Genomic DNA, 16,148 nt, shown 5'->3' on the forward strand with positions numbered 1-16,148 from the left:
ACATACCAAGTTTAGCTCAGTTCTGGGCATCTTTGAAATACCTATACAAACTTGTTCCTACATAGTAACTTGCAACTTTGAATGAGAATGTGCTTGCTTACAGCAACGTGCTATATGTTCTGAATACCCGAATTGGGAATCTGTGTCAAAACTTTGTTAGGAATTATGTGATCCTTACTAGCTGGAAGTAAGGGAGATGGGGCATGAAGTTATTTCTAGGAGTTGGACACATACCAAGTTTAGCTCAGTTCTGGGCATCTTTGAAATACCTATACAAACTTGTTCCTACATAGTAACTTGCAACTTTGAATGAAAATGTTCTTGCTTACAGCAACGTGCTATATGTTCTGAATGCCCGAATTGGGAATCTGTGTCAAAACTTTGTTAGGAATTATGTGATCCTTACTAGCTGGAAGTAAGGGAGATGGGGCATGAAGTTATTTCTAGGAGTTGGACACATACCAAGTTTAGCTCAGTTCTGGGCATCTTTGAAATACCTATACAAACTTGTTCCTACATAGTAACTTGCATCTTTGATTGCGAATGTGCTTGCTTACAGCAACGTGCTATATGTTCTGAATGCCCGAATTGGGAATCTGTGTCAAAACTTTGTTAGGAATTATGTGATCCTTACTAGCTGGAAGTAAGGGAGATGGGGCATGAAGTTATTTCTAGGAGTCGGACACATACCAAGTTTAGCTCAGTTCTGGGCATCTTTGAAATACCTAGACAAACTTGTTCCTGCATAGTAACTTGCAACTTTGAATGAGAATGTGCTTGCTTACAGCAACGTGCTATATGTTCTGAATGCCCGAATTGGGAATCTGTGTCAAAACTTTGTTAGGAATTATGTGATCCTTACTAGCTGGAAGTAAGGGAGATGGGGCATGAAGTTATTTCTTGGAGTTGGAGACATACCAAGTTTAGCTCAGTTCTGGGCATCTTTGAAATACCTATACAAACTTGTTCCTACATAGTAACTTGCAACTTTGAATGAGAATGTGCTTGCTTGCAGCAACGTGCTATATGTTCTGAATGCCCGATTTGGGAATCTGTGTCAAAACTTTGTTAGGAATTATGTGATCCTTACTAGCTGGAAGTAAGGGAGATGGGGCATGAAGTTATTTCTAGGAGTTGGACACATACCAAGTTTAGCTCAGTTCTGTGCATCTTTGAAATACCTTTACAAACTTGTTCCTACATAGTAACTTGCATCTTTGAATGAGAATGTGCTTGCTTACAGCAACGTGCTATATGTTCTGAATGCCCGAATTGGGAATCTGTGTCAAAACTTTGTTAGGAATTATGTGATCCTTACTAGCTGGAAGTAAGGGAGATGGGGCATGAAGTTATTTCTTGGAGTTGGAGACATACCAAGTTTAGCTCAGTTCTGGGCATCTTTGAAATACCTATACAAACTTGTTCCTACATAGTAACTTGCAACTTTGAATGAGAATGTGCTTGCTTGCAGCAACGTGCTATATGTTCTGAATGCCCGATTTGGGAATCTGTGTCAAAACTTTGTTAGGAATTATGTGATCCTTACTAGCTGGAAGTAAGGGAGATGGGGCATGAAGTTATTTCTAGGAGTTGGACACGTACCAAGTTTAGCTCAGTTCTGTTCATCTTTGAAATACCTTTACAAACTTGTTCCTACATAGTAACTTGCATCTTTGAATGAGAATGTGCTTGCTTACAGCAACGTGCTATATGTTCTGAATGCCCGAATTGGCAATCTGTGTCAAAACTTTGTTAGGAATTATGTGATCGTTACTAGCTGGAAGTAAGGGAGATGGGGCATGAAGTTATTTCTAGGAGTTGGACACATACCAAGTTTACCTCAGTTCTGGGCATCTTTGAAATATCTATACAAACTTGTTCCTACATAGTAACTTGCATCTTTGAATGAGAATGTGCTTGCTTACAGCAACGTGCTATATGTTCTGAATGCCCGAATTGGCAATCTGTGTCAAAACTTTGTTAGGAATTATGTGATCCTTACTAGCTGGAAGTAAGGGAGATGGGGCATGAAGTTATTTCTAGGAGTTGGACACATACCAAGTTTAGCTCAGTTCTGGGCATCTTTGAAATACCTATACAAACTTGTTCCTACATAGTAACTTGCATCTTTGATTGAGAATGTGCTTGCTTACAGCAACGTGCTATATGTTCTGAATGCCCGAATTGGGAATCTGTGTCAAAACTTTGTTAGGAATTATGTGATCCTTACTAGCTGGAAGTAAGGGAGATGGGGCATGAAGTTATTTCTAGGAGTCGGACACATACCAAGTTTAGCTCAGTTCTGGGCATCTTTGAAATACCTATACAAACTTGTTCCTGCATAGTAACTTGCAACTTTGAATGAGAATGTGCTTGCTTACAGCAACGTGCTATATGTTCTAAATGCCCGAATTGGGAATCTGTGTCAAAACTTTGTTAGGAATTATGTGATCCTTACTAGCTGGAAGTAAGGGAGATGGGGCATGAAGTTATTTCTTGGAGTTGGAGACATACCAAGTTTAGCTCAGTTCTGGGCATCTTTGAAATACCTATACAAACTTGTTCCTACATAGTAACTTGCAACTTTGAATGAGAATGTGCTTGCTTGCAGCAACGTGCTATATGTTCTGAATGCCCGATTTGGGAATCTGTGTCAAAACTTTGTTAGGAATTATGTGATCCTTACTAGCTGGAAGTAAGGGAGATGGGGCATGAAGTTATTTCTTGGAGTTGGAGACATACCAAGTTTAGCTCAGTTCTGGGCATCTTTGAAATACCTATACAAACTTGTTCCTACATAGTAACTTGCAACTTTGAATGAGAATGTGCTTGCTTGCAGCAACGTGCTATATGTTCTGAATGCCCGATTTGGGAATCTGTGTCAAAACTTTGTTAGGAATTATGTGATCCTTACTAGCTGGAAGTAAGGGAGATGGGGCATGAAGTTATTTCTAGGAGTTGGACACGTACCAAGTTTAGCTCAGTTCTGTTCATCTTTGAAATACCTTTACAAACTTGTTCCTACATAGTAACTTGCATCTTTGAATGAGAATGTGCTTGCTTACAGCAACGTGCTATATGTTCTGAATGCCCGAATTGGCAATCTGTGTCAAAACTTTGTTAGGAATTATGTGATCGTTACTAGCTGGAAGTAAGGGAGATGGGGCATGAAGTTATTTCTAGGAGTTGGACACATACCAAGTTTACCTCAGTTCTGGGCATCTTTGAAATATCTATACAAACTTGTTCCTACATAGTAACTTGCATCTTTGAATGAGAATGTGCTTGCTTACAGCAACGTGCTATATGTTCTGAATGCCCGAATTGGCAATCTGTGTCAAAACTTTGTTAGGAATTATGTGATCCTTACTAGCTGGAAGTAAGGGAGATGGGGCATGAAGTTATTTCTAGGAGTTGGACACATACCAAGTTTAGCTCAGTTCTGGGCATCTTTGAAATACCTATACAAACTTGTTCCTACATAGTAACTTGCATCTTTGATTGAGAATGTGCTTGCTTACAGCAACGTGCTATATGTTCTGAATGCCCGAATTGGGAATCTGTGTCAAAACTTTGTTAGGAATTATGTGATCCTTACTAGCTGGAAGTAAGGGAGATGGGGCATGAAGTTATTTCTAGGAGTCGGACACATACCAAGTTTAGCTCAGTTCTGGGCATCTTTGAAATACCTATACAAACTTGTTCCTGCATAGTAACTTGCAACTTTGAATGAGAATGTGCTTGCTTACAGCAACGTGCTATATGTTCTAAATGCCCGAATTGGGAATCTGTGTCAAAACTTTGTTAGGAATTATGTGATCCTTACTAGCTGGAAGTAAGGGAGATGGGGCATGAAGTTATTTCTTGGAGTTGGAGACATACCAAGTTTAGCTCAGTTCTGGGCATCTTTGAAATACCTATACAAACTTGTTCCTACATAGTAACTTGCAACTTTGAATGAGAATGTGCTTGCTTGCAGCAACGTGCTATATGTTCTGAATGCCCGAATAGGAAATCTGTGTCAAAACTTTGTTAGGAATTATGTGATCCTTACTAGCTGGAAGTAAGGGAGATGGGGCATGAAGTTATTTCTAGGAATTCGAGACATAACAAGTTTAGCTCAGTTCTGGGCATCTTTGAAATACCTATACAAACTTGTTCCTACATAGTAACTTGCATCTTTGAATGAGAATGTGCTTGCTTACAGCAACGTGCTATATGTTCTGAATGCCCGAATTGGCAATCTGTGTCAAAACTTTGTTAGGAATTATGTGATCCTTACTAGCTGGAAGTAAGGGAGATGGGGCATGAAGTTATTTCTAGGAGTTGGACACATACCAAGTTTAGCTCAGTTCTGGGCATCTTTGAAATACCTATACAAACTTGTTCCTACATAGTAACTTGCAACTTTGAATGAAAATGTGCTTGCTTACAGCAACGTGCTATATGTTCTGAATGCCCGAATTGGGAATCTGTGTCAAAACTTTGTTAGGAATTATGTGATCCTTACTAGCTGGAAGTAAGGGAGATGGGGCATGAAGTTATTTCTAGGAGTTGGACACATACCAAGTTTAGCTCAGTTCTGGGCATCATTGAAATACCTAAACAAACGTGTTCCTACATAGTAACTGCATCTTTGAATGAGAATGTGCTTGCCTACAGCAACGTGCTATATGTTCTGAATGCCCGAATTGGGAATCTGTGTCAAAACTTTGTTAGGAATTATGTGATCCTTACTAGCTGGAAGTAAGGGAGATGGGGCATGAAGTTATTTCTAGGAGTTGGACACATACCAAGTTTAGCTCAGTTCTGGGCATCTTTGAAATACCTATACAAACTTGTTCCTACATAGTAACTTGCAACTTTGAATGAGAATGTGCTTGCTTACAGCAACGTGCTATATGTTCTGAATACCCGAATTGGGAATCTGTGTCAAAACTTTGTTAGGAATTATGTGATCCTTACTAGCTGGAAGTAAGGGAGATGGGGCATGAAGTTATTTCTAGGAGTTGGACACATACCAAGTTTAGCTCAGTTCTGGGCATCTTTGAAATACCTATACAAACTTGTTCCTACATAGTAACTTGCAACTTTGAATGAAAATGTTCTTGCTTACAGCAACGTGCTATATGTTCTGAATGCCCGAATTGGGAATCTGTGTCAAAACTTTGTTAGGAATTATGTGATCCTTACTAGCTGGAAGTAAGGGAGATGGGGCATGAAGTTATTTCTAGGAGTTGGACACATACCAAGTTTAGCTCAGTTCTGGGCATCTTTGAAATACCTATACAAACTTGTTCCTACATAGTAACTTGCATCTTTGATTGCGAATGTGCTTGCTTACAGCAACGTGCTATATGTTCTGAATGCCCGAATTGGGAATCTGTGTCAAAACTTTGTTAGGAATTATGTGATCCTTACTAGCTGGAAGTAAGGGAGATGGGGCATGAAGTTATTTCTAGGAGTCGGACACATACCAAGTTTAGCTCAGTTCTGGGCATCTTTGAAATACCTAGACAAACTTGTTCCTGCATAGTAACTTGCAACTTTGAATGAGAATGTGCTTGCTTACAGCAACGTGCTATATGTTCTGAATGCCCGAATTGGGAATCTGTGTCAAAACTTTGTTAGGAATTATGTGATCCTTACTAGCTGGAAGTAAGGGAGATGGGGCATGAAGTTATTTCTTGGAGTTGGAGACATACCAAGTTTAGCTCAGTTCTGGGCATCTTTGAAATACCTATACAAACTTGTTCCTACATAGTAACTTGCAACTTTGAATGAGAATGTGCTTGCTTGCAGCAACGTGCTATATGTTCTGAATGCCCGATTTGGGAATCTGTGTCAAAACTTTGTTAGGAATTATGTGATCCTTACTAGCTGGAAGTAAGGGAGATGGGGCATGAAGTTATTTCTAGGAGTTGGACACATACCAAGTTTAGCTCAGTTCTGTGCATCTTTGAAATACCTTTACAAACTTGTTCCTACATAGTAACTTGCATCTTTGAATGAGAATGTGCTTGCTTACAGCAACGTGCTATATGTTCTGAATGCCCGAATTGGGAATCTGTGTCAAAACTTTGTTAGGAATTATGTGATCCTTACTAGCTGGAAGTAAGGGAGATGGGGCATGAAGTTATTTCTTGGAGTTGGAGACATACCAAGTTTAGCTCAGTTCTGGGCATCTTTGAAATACCTATACAAACTTGTTCCTACATAGTAACTTGCAACTTTGAATGAGAATGTGCTTGCTTGCAGCAACGTGCTATATGTTCTGAATGCCCGATTTGGGAATCTGTGTCAAAACTTTGTTAGGAATTATGTGATCCTTTCTAGCTGGAAGTAAGGGAGATGGAGCATGAAGTTATTTCTAGGAATTCGACACATACCAAGTTTAGCTCAGTTCTGGGCATCTTTGAAATACCTATACAAACTTGTTCCTACATAGTAACTTGCATCTTTGAATGAGAATGTGCTTGCTTACAGCAACGTGCTATATGTTCTGAATGCCCGAATTGGCAATCTGTGTCAAAACTTTGTTAGGAATTATGTGATCCTTACTAGCTGGAAGTAAGGGAGATGGGGCATGAAGTTATTTCTAGGAGTTGGACACATACCAAGTTTAGCTCAGTTCTGGGCATCTTTGAAATACCTATACAAACTTGTTCCTACATAGTAACTTGCAACTTTGAATGAAAATGTGCTTGCTTACAGCAACGTGCTATATGTTCTGAATGCCCGAATTGGGAATCTGTGTCAAAACTTTGTTAGGAATTATGTGATCCTTACTAGCTGGAAGTAAGGGAGATGGGGCATGAAGTTATTTCTAGGAGTTGGACACATACCAAGTTTAGCTCAGTTCTGGGCATCTTTGAAATACCTAAACAAACTTGTTCCTACATAGTAACTTGCATCTTTGAATGAGAATGTGCTTGCCTACAGCAACGTGCTATATGTTCTGAATGCCCGAATTGGGAATCTGTGTCAAAACTTTGTTAGGAATTATGTGATCCTTACTAGCTGGAAGTAAGGGAGATGGGGCATGAAGTTATTTCTAGGAGTTGGACACATACCAAGTTTAGCTCAGTTCTGGGCATCTTTGAAACACCTATACAAACTTGTTCCTACATAGTAACTTGCAACTTTGAATGAGAATGTGCTTCCTTACAGCAACGTGCTATATGTTCTGAATGCCCGAATTGGGAATCTGTGTCAAAACTTTGTTAGGAATTATGTGATCCTTACTAGCTGGAAGTAAGGGAGATGGGGCATGAAGTTATTTCTAGGAGTTGGACACATACCAAGTTTAGCTCAGTTCTGGGCATCTTTGAAATACCTATACAAACTTGTTCCTACATAGTAACTTGCAACTTTGAATGAGAATGTGCTTGCTTACAGCAACGAGCTATATGTTCTGAATGCCCGAATTGGGAATCTGTGTCAAAACTTTGTTAGGAATTATGTGATCCTTACTAGCTGGAAGTAAGGGAGATGGGGCATGAAGTTATTTCTAGGAGTTGGACACATACCAAGTTTAGCTCAGTTCTGGGCATCTTTGAAATACCTATACAAACTTGTTCCTACATAGTAACTTGCATCTTTGATTGAGAATGTGCTTGCTTACAGCAACGTGCTATATGTTCTGAATGCCCGAATTGGGAATCTGTGTCAAAACTTTGTTAGGAATTATGTGATCCTTACTAGCTGGAAGTAAGGGAGATGGGGCATGAAGTTATTTCTAGGAGTCGGACACATACCAAGTTTAGCTCAGTTCTGGGCATCTTTGAAATACCTATACAAACTTGTTCCTGCATAGTAACTTGCAACTTTGAATGAGAATGTGCTTGCTTACAGCAACGTGCTATATGTTCTAAATGCCCGAATTGGGAATCTGTGTCAAAACTTTGTTAGGAATTATGTGATCCTTACTAGCTGGAAGTAAGGGAGATGGGGCATGAAGTTATTTCTTGGAGTTGGAGACATACCAAGTTTAGCTCAGTTCTGGGCATCTTTGAAATACCTATACAAACTTGTTCCTACATAGTAACTTGCAACTTTGAATGAGAATGTGCTTGCTTGCAGCAACGTGCTATATGTTCTGAATGCCCGAATAGGAAATCTGTGTCAAAACTTTGTTAGGAATTATGTGATCCTTACTAGCTGGAAGTAAGGGAGATGGGGCATGAAGTTATTTCTAGGAATTCGAGACATAACAAGTTTAGCTCAGTTCTGGGCATCTTTGAAATACCTATACAAACTTGTTCCTACATAGTAACTTGCATCTTTGAATGAGAATGTGCTTGCTTACAGCAACGTGCTATATGTTCTGAATGCCCGAATTGGCAATCTGTGTCAAAACTTTGTTAGGAATTATGTGATCCTTACTAGCTGGAAGTAAGGGAGATGGGGCATGAAGTTATTTCTAGGAGTTGGACACATACCAAGTTTAGCTCAGTTCTGGGCATCTTTGAAATACCTATACAAACTTGTTCCTACATAGTAACTTGCAACTTTGAATGAAAATGTGCTTGCTTACAGCAACGTGCTATATGTTCTGAATGCCCGAATTGGGAATCTGTGTCAAAACTTTGTTAGGAATTATGTGATCCTTACTAGCTGGAAGTAAGGGAGATGGGGCATGAAGTTATTTCTAGGAGTTGGACACATACCAAGTTTAGCTCAGTTCTGGGCATCTTTGAAATACCTAAACAAACTTGTTCCTACATAGTAACTTGCATCTTTGAATGAGAATGTGCTTGCCTACAGCAACGTGCTATATGTTCTGAATGCCCGAATTGGGAATCTGTGTCAAAACTTTGTTAGGAATTATGTGATCCTTACTAGCTGGAAGTAAGGGAGATGGGGCATGAAGTTATTTCTAGGAGTTGGACACATACCAAGTTTAGCTCAGTTCTGGGCATCTTTGAAACACCTATACAAACTTGTTCCTACATAGTAACTTGCAACTTTGAATGAGAATGTGCTTCCTTACAGCAACGTGCTATATGTTCTGAATGCCCGAATTGGGAATCTGTGTCAAAACTTTGTTAGGAATTATGTGATCCTTACTAGCTGGAAGTAAGGGAGATGGGGCATGAAGTTATTTCTAGGAGTTGGACACATACCAAGTTTAGCTCAGTTCTGGGCATCTTTGAAATACCTATACAAACTTGTTCCTACATAGTAACTTGCAACTTTGAATGAGAATGTGCTTGCTTACAGCAACGAGCTATATGTTCTGAATGCCCGAATTGGGAATCTGTGTCAAAACTTTGTTAGGAATTATGTGATCCTTACTAGCTGGAAGTAAGGGAGATGGGGCATGAAGTTATTTCTAGGAGTTGGACACATACCAAGTTTAGCTCAGTTCTGGGCATCTTTGAAATACCTATACAAACTTGTTCCTACATAGTAACTTGCATCTTTGATTGAGAATGTGCTTGCTTACAGCAACGTGCTATATGTTCTGAATGCCCGAATTGGGAATCTGTGTCAAAACTTTGTTAGGAATTATGTGATCCTTACTAGCTGGAAGTAAGGGAGATGGGGCATGAAGTTATTTCTAGGAGTCGGACACATACCAAGTTTAGCTCAGTTCTGGGCATCTTTGAAATACCTATACAAACTTGTTCCTGCATAGTAACTTGCAACTTTGAATGAGAATGTGCTTGCTTACAGCAACGTGCTATATGTTCTAAATGCCCGAATTGGGAATCTGTGTCAAAACTTTGTTAGGAATTATGTGATCCTTACTAGCTGGAAGTAAGGGAGATGGGGCATGAAGTTATTTCTTGGAGTTGGAGACATACCAAGTTTAGCTCAGTTCTGGGCATCTTTGAAATACCTATACAAACTTGTTCCTACATAGTAACTTGCAACTTTGAATGAGAATGTGCTTGCTTGCAGCAACGTGCTATATGTTCTGAATGCCCGAATAGGAAATCTGTGTCAAAACTTTGTTAGGAATTATGTGATCCTTACTAGCTGGAAGTAAGGGAGATGGGGCATGAAGTTATTTCTAGGAATTCGAGACATAACAAGTTTAGCTCAGTTCTGGGCATCTTTGAAATACCTATACAAACTTGTTCCTACATAGTAACTTGCATCTTTGAATGAGAATGTGCTTGCTTACAGCAACGTGCTATATGTTCTGAATGCCCGAATTGGCAATCTGTGTCAAAACTTTGTTAGGAATTATGTGATCCTTACTAGCTGGAAGTAAGGGAGATGGGGCATGAAGTTATTTCTAGGAGTTGGACACATACCAAGTTTAGCTCAGTTCTGGGCATCTTTGAAATACCTATACAAACTTGTTCCTACATAGTAACTTGCAACTTTGAATGAAAATGTGCTTGCTTACAGCAACGTGCTATATGTTCTGAATGCCCGAATTGGGAATCTGTGTCAAAACTTTGTTAGGAATTATGTGATCCTTACTAGCTGGAAGTAAGGGAGATGGGGCATGAAGTTATTTCTAGGAGTTGGACACATACCAAGTTTAGCTCAGTTCTGGGCATCATTGAAATACCTAAACAAACGTGTTCCTACATAGTAACTGCATCTTTGAATGAGAATGTGCTTGCTTACAGCAACGTGCTATATGTTCTGAATGCCCGAATTGGGAATCTGTGTCAAAACTTTGTTAGGAATTATGTGATCCTTACTAGCTGGAAGTAAGGGAGATGGGGCATGAAGTTATTTCTAGGAGTTGGACACATACCAAGTTTAGCTCAGTTCTGGGCATCTTTGAAATACCTATACAAACTTGTTCCTACATAGTAACTTGCAACTTTGAATGAGAATGTGCTTGCTTACAGCAACGTGCTATATGTTCTGAATACCCGAATTGGGAATCTGTGTCAAAACTTTGTTAGGAATTATGTGATCCTTACTAGCTGGAAGTAAGGGAGATGGGGCATGAAGTTATTTCTAGGAGTTGGACACATACCAAGTTTAGCTCAGTTCTGGGCATCTTTGAAATACCTATACAAACTTGTTCCTACATAGTAACTTGCAACTTTGAATGAAAATGTTCTTGCTTACAGCAACGTGCTATATGTTCTGAATGCCCGAATTGGGAATCTGTGTCAAAACTTTGTTAGGAATTATGTGATCCTTACTAGCTGGAAGTAAGGGAGATGGGGCATGAAGTTATTTCTAGGAGTTGGACACATACCAAGTTTAGCTCAGTTCTGGGCATCTTTGAAATACCTATACAAACTTGTTCCTACATAGTAACTTGCATCTTTGATTGCGAATGTGCTTGCTTACAGCAACGTGCTATATGTTCTGAATGCCCGAATTGGGAATCTGTGTCAAAACTTTGTTAGGAATTATGTGATCCTTACTAGCTGGAAGTAAGGGAGATGGGGCATGAAGTTATTTCTAGGAGTCGGACACATACCAAGTTTAGCTCAGTTCTGGGCATCTTTGAAATACCTAGACAAACTTGTTCCTGCATAGTAACTTGCAACTTTGAATGAGAATGTGCTTGCTTACAGCAACGTGCTATATGTTCTGAATGCCCGAATTGGGAATCTGTGTCAAAACTTTGTTAGGAATTATGTGATCCTTACTAGCTGGAAGTAAGGGAGATGGGGCATGAAGTTATTTCTTGGAGTTGGAGACATACCAAGTTTAGCTCAGTTCTGGGCATCTTTGAAATACCTATACAAACTTGTTCCTACATAGTAACTTGCAACTTTGAATGAGAATGTGCTTGCTTGCAGCAACGTGCTATATGTTCTGAATGCCCGATTTGGGAATCTGTGTCAAAACTTTGTTAGGAATTATGTGATCCTTACTAGCTGGAAGTAAGGGAGATGGGGCATGAAGTTATTTCTAGGAGTTGGACACATACCAAGTTTAGCTCAGTTCTGTGCATCTTTGAAATACCTTTACAAACTTGTTCCTACATAGTAACTTGCATCTTTGAATGAGAATGTGCTTGCTTACAGCAACGTGCTATATGTTCTGAATGCCCGAATTGGGAATCTGTGTCAAAACTTTGTTAGGAATTATGTGATCCTTACTAGCTGGAAGTAAGGGAGATGGGGCATGAAGTTATTTCTTGGAGTTGGAGACATACCAAGTTTAGCTCAGTTCTGGGCATCTTTGAAATACCTATACAAACTTGTTCCTACATAGTAACTTGCAACTTTGAATGAGAATGTGCTTGCTTGCAGCAACGTGCTATATGTTCTGAATGCCCGATTTGGGAATCTGTGTCAAAACTTTGTTAGGAATTATGTGATCCTTACTAGCTGGAAGTAAGGGAGATGGAGCATGAAGTTATTTCTAGGAATTCGACACATACCAAGTTTAGCTCAGTTCTGGGCATCTTTGAAATACCTATACAAACTTGTTCCTACATAGTAACTTGCATCTTTGAATGAGAATGTGCTTGCTTACAGCAACGTGCTATATGTTCTGAATGCCCGAATTGGCAATCTGTGTCAAAACTTTGTTAGGAATTATGTGATCCTTACTAGCTGGAAGTAAGGGAGATGGGGCATGAAGTTATTTCTAGGAGTTGGACACATACCAAGTTTAGCTCAGTTCTGGGCATCTTTGAAATACCTATACAAACTTGTTCCTACATAGTAACTTGCAACTTTGAATGAAAATGTGCTTGCTTACAGCAACGTGCTATATGTTCTGAATGCCCGAATTGGGAATCTGTGTCAAAACTTTGTTAGGAATTATGTGATCCTTACTAGCTGGAAGTAAGGGAGATGGGGCATGAAGTTATTTCTAGGAGTTGGACACATACCAAGTTTAGCTCAGTTCTGGGCATCTTTGAAATACCTATACAAACTTGTTCCTACATAGTAACTTGCATCTTTGAATGAGAATGTGCTTGCCTACAGCAACGTGCTATATGTTCTGAATGCCCGAATTGGGAATCTGTGTCAAAACTTTGTTAGGAATTATGTGATCCTTACTAGCTGGAAGTAAGGGAGATGGGGCATGAAGTTATTTCTAGGAGTTGGACACATACCAAGTTTAGCTCAGTTCTGGGCATCTTTGAAACACCTATACAAACTTGTTCCTACATAGTAACTTGCAACTTTGAATGAGAATGTGCTTCCTTACAGCAACGTGCTATATGTTCTGAATGCCCGAATTGGGAATCTGTGTCAAAACTTTGTTAGGAATTATGTGATCCTTACTAGCTGGAAGTAAGGGAGATGGGGCATGAAGTTATTTCTAGGAGTTGGACACATACCAAGTTTAGCTCAGTTCTGGGCATCTTTGAAATACCTATACAAACTTGTTCCTACATAGTAACTTGCAACTTTGAATGAGAATGTGCTTGCTTACAGCAACGAGCTATATGTTCTGAATGCCCGAATTGGGAATCTGTGTCAAAACTTTGTTAGGAATTATGTGATCCTTACTAGCTGGAAGTAAGGGAGATGGGGCATGAAGTTATTTCTAGGAGTTGGACACATACCAAGTTTAGCTCAGTTCTGGGCATCTTTGAAATACCTATACAAACTTGTTCCTACATAGTAACTTGCATCTTTGATTGAGAATGTGCTTGCTTACAGCAACGTGCTATATTTTCTGAATGCCCGAATTGGGAATCTGTGTCAAAACTTTGTTAGGAATTATGTGATCCTTACTAGCTGGAAGTAAGGGAGATGGGGCATGAAGTTATTTCTAGGAGTCGGACACATACCAAGTTTAGCTCAGTTCTGGGCATCTTTGAAATACCTATACAAACTTGTTCCTGCATAGTAACTTGCAACTTTGAATGAGAATGTGCTTGCTTACAGCAACGTGCTATATGTTCTGAATGCCCGAATTGGGAATCTGTGTCAAAACTTTGTTAGGAATTATGTGATCCTTACTAGCTGGAAGTAAGGGAGATGGGGCATGAAGTTATTTCTAGGAGTTGGACACATACCAAGTTTAGCTCAGTTTTGGGCATCTTTGAAATACCTAAACAAACTTGTTCCTACATAGTAACTGCATCTTTGAATGAGAATGTGCTTGCCTACAGCAACGTGCTATATGTTCTGAATGCCCGAATTGGGAATCTGTGTCAAAACTTTGTTAGGAATTATGTGATCCTTACTAGCTGGAAGTAAGGCAGATGGGGCATGAAGTTATTTCTAGGAGTTGGACACATACCAAGTTTAGCTCAGTTCTGGGCATCTTTGAAATACCTATACAAACTTGTTCCTACCTAGTAACTTGCATCTCTGAATGAGAATCTGCTTGCTTACAGCAACGTGCTATATGTTCTGAATGCCCGAATTGGGAATCTGTGTCAAAACTTTGTTAGGAATTATGTGATCCTTACTAGCTGGAAGTAAGGGAGATGGGGCATGAAGTTATTTCTAGGAGTTGGACACATACCAAGTTTAGCTCAGTTCTGGGCATCTTTGAAATACCTATACAAACTTGTTCCTACATAGTAACTTGCATCTTTGAATGAGAATGTGCTTGCTTACAGCAACGTGCTATATGTTCTGAATGCCCGAATTGGGAATCTGTGTCAAAACTTTGTTAGGAATTATGTGATCCTTACTAGCTGGAAGTAAGGGAGATGGGGCATGAAGTTATTTCTAGGAGTTGGACACATACCAAGTTTAGCTCAGTTCTGGGCATCTTTGAAATACCTATACAAACTTGTTCCTACATAGTAACTTGCAAGTTTGAATGAAAATGTGCTTGCTTACAGCAACGTGCAATATGTTCTGAATGCCCGAATTGGGAATCTGTGTCAAAACTTTGTTAGGAATTATGTGATCCTTACTAGCTGGAAGTAAGGGAGATGGGGCATGAAGTTATTTCTAGGAGTTGGACACATACCAAGTTTAGCTCAGTTCTGGGCATCATTGAAATACCTAAACAAACGTGTTCCTACATAGTAACTGCATCTTTGAATGAGAATGTGCTTGCCTACAGCAACGTGCTATATGTTCTGAATGCCCGAATTGGGAATCTGTGTCAAAACTTTGTTAGGAATTATGTGATCCTTACTAGCTGGAAGTAAGGGAGATGGGGCATGAAGTTATTTCTAGGAGTTGGACACATACCAAGTTTAGCTCAGTTCTGGGCAGCTTTGAAATACCTATACAAACTTGTTCCTACATAGTAACTTGCAACTTTGAATGAGAATGTGCTTGCTTACAGCAACGTGCTATATGTTCTGAATACCCGAATTGGGAATCTGTGTCAAAACTTTGTTAGGAATTATGTGATCCTTACTAGCTGGAAGTAAGGGAGATGGGGCATGAAGTTATTTCTAGGAGTTGGACACATACCAAGTTTAGCTCAGTTCTGGGCATCTTTGAAATACCTATACAAACTTGTTCCTACATAGTAACTTGCAACTTTGAATGAAAATGTGCTTGCTTACAGCAACGTGCTATATGTTCTGAATGCCCGAATTGGGAATCTGTGTCAAAACTTTGTTAGGAATTATGTGATCCTTACTAGCTGGAAGTAAGGGAGATGGGGCATGAAGTTATTTCTAGGAGTTGGACACATACCAAGTTTAGCTCAGTTCTGGGCATCTTTGAAATACCTATACAAACTTGTTCCTACATAGTAACTTGCATCTTTGATTGCGAATGTGCTTGCTTACAGCAACGTGCTATATGTTCTGAATGCCCGAATTGGGAATCTGTGTCAAAACTTTGTTAGGAATTATGTGATCCTTACTAGCTGGAAGTAAGGGAGATGGGGCATGAAGTTATTTCTAGGAGTCGGACACATACCAAGTTTAGCTCAGTTCTGGGCATCTTTGAAATACCTAGACAAACTTGTTCCTGCATAGTAACTTGCAACTTTGAATGAGAATGTGCTTGCTTACAGCAACGAGCTATATGTTCTGAATGCCCGAATTGGGAATCTGTGTCAAAACTTTGTTAGGAATTATGTGATCCTTACTAGCTGGAAGTAAGGGAGATGGGGCATGAAGTTATTTCTAGGAGTTGGACACATACCAAGTTTAGCTCAGTTCTGGGCATCTTTGAAATACCTATACAAACTTGTTCCTACATAGTAACTTGCATCTTTGATTGAGAATGTGCTTGCTTACAGCAACGTGCTATATGTTCTGAATGCCCGATTTGGGAATCTGTGTCAAAACTTTGTTAGGAATTATGTGATCCTTACTAGCTGGAAGTAAG

Source organism: Diceros bicornis, chromosome 20, assembly GCF_020826845.1.
Source record: "Diceros bicornis minor isolate mBicDic1 chromosome 20, mDicBic1.mat.cur, whole genome shotgun sequence".
Classification (NCBI taxonomy): domain Eukaryota; kingdom Metazoa; phylum Chordata; class Mammalia; order Perissodactyla; family Rhinocerotidae; genus Diceros; species Diceros bicornis.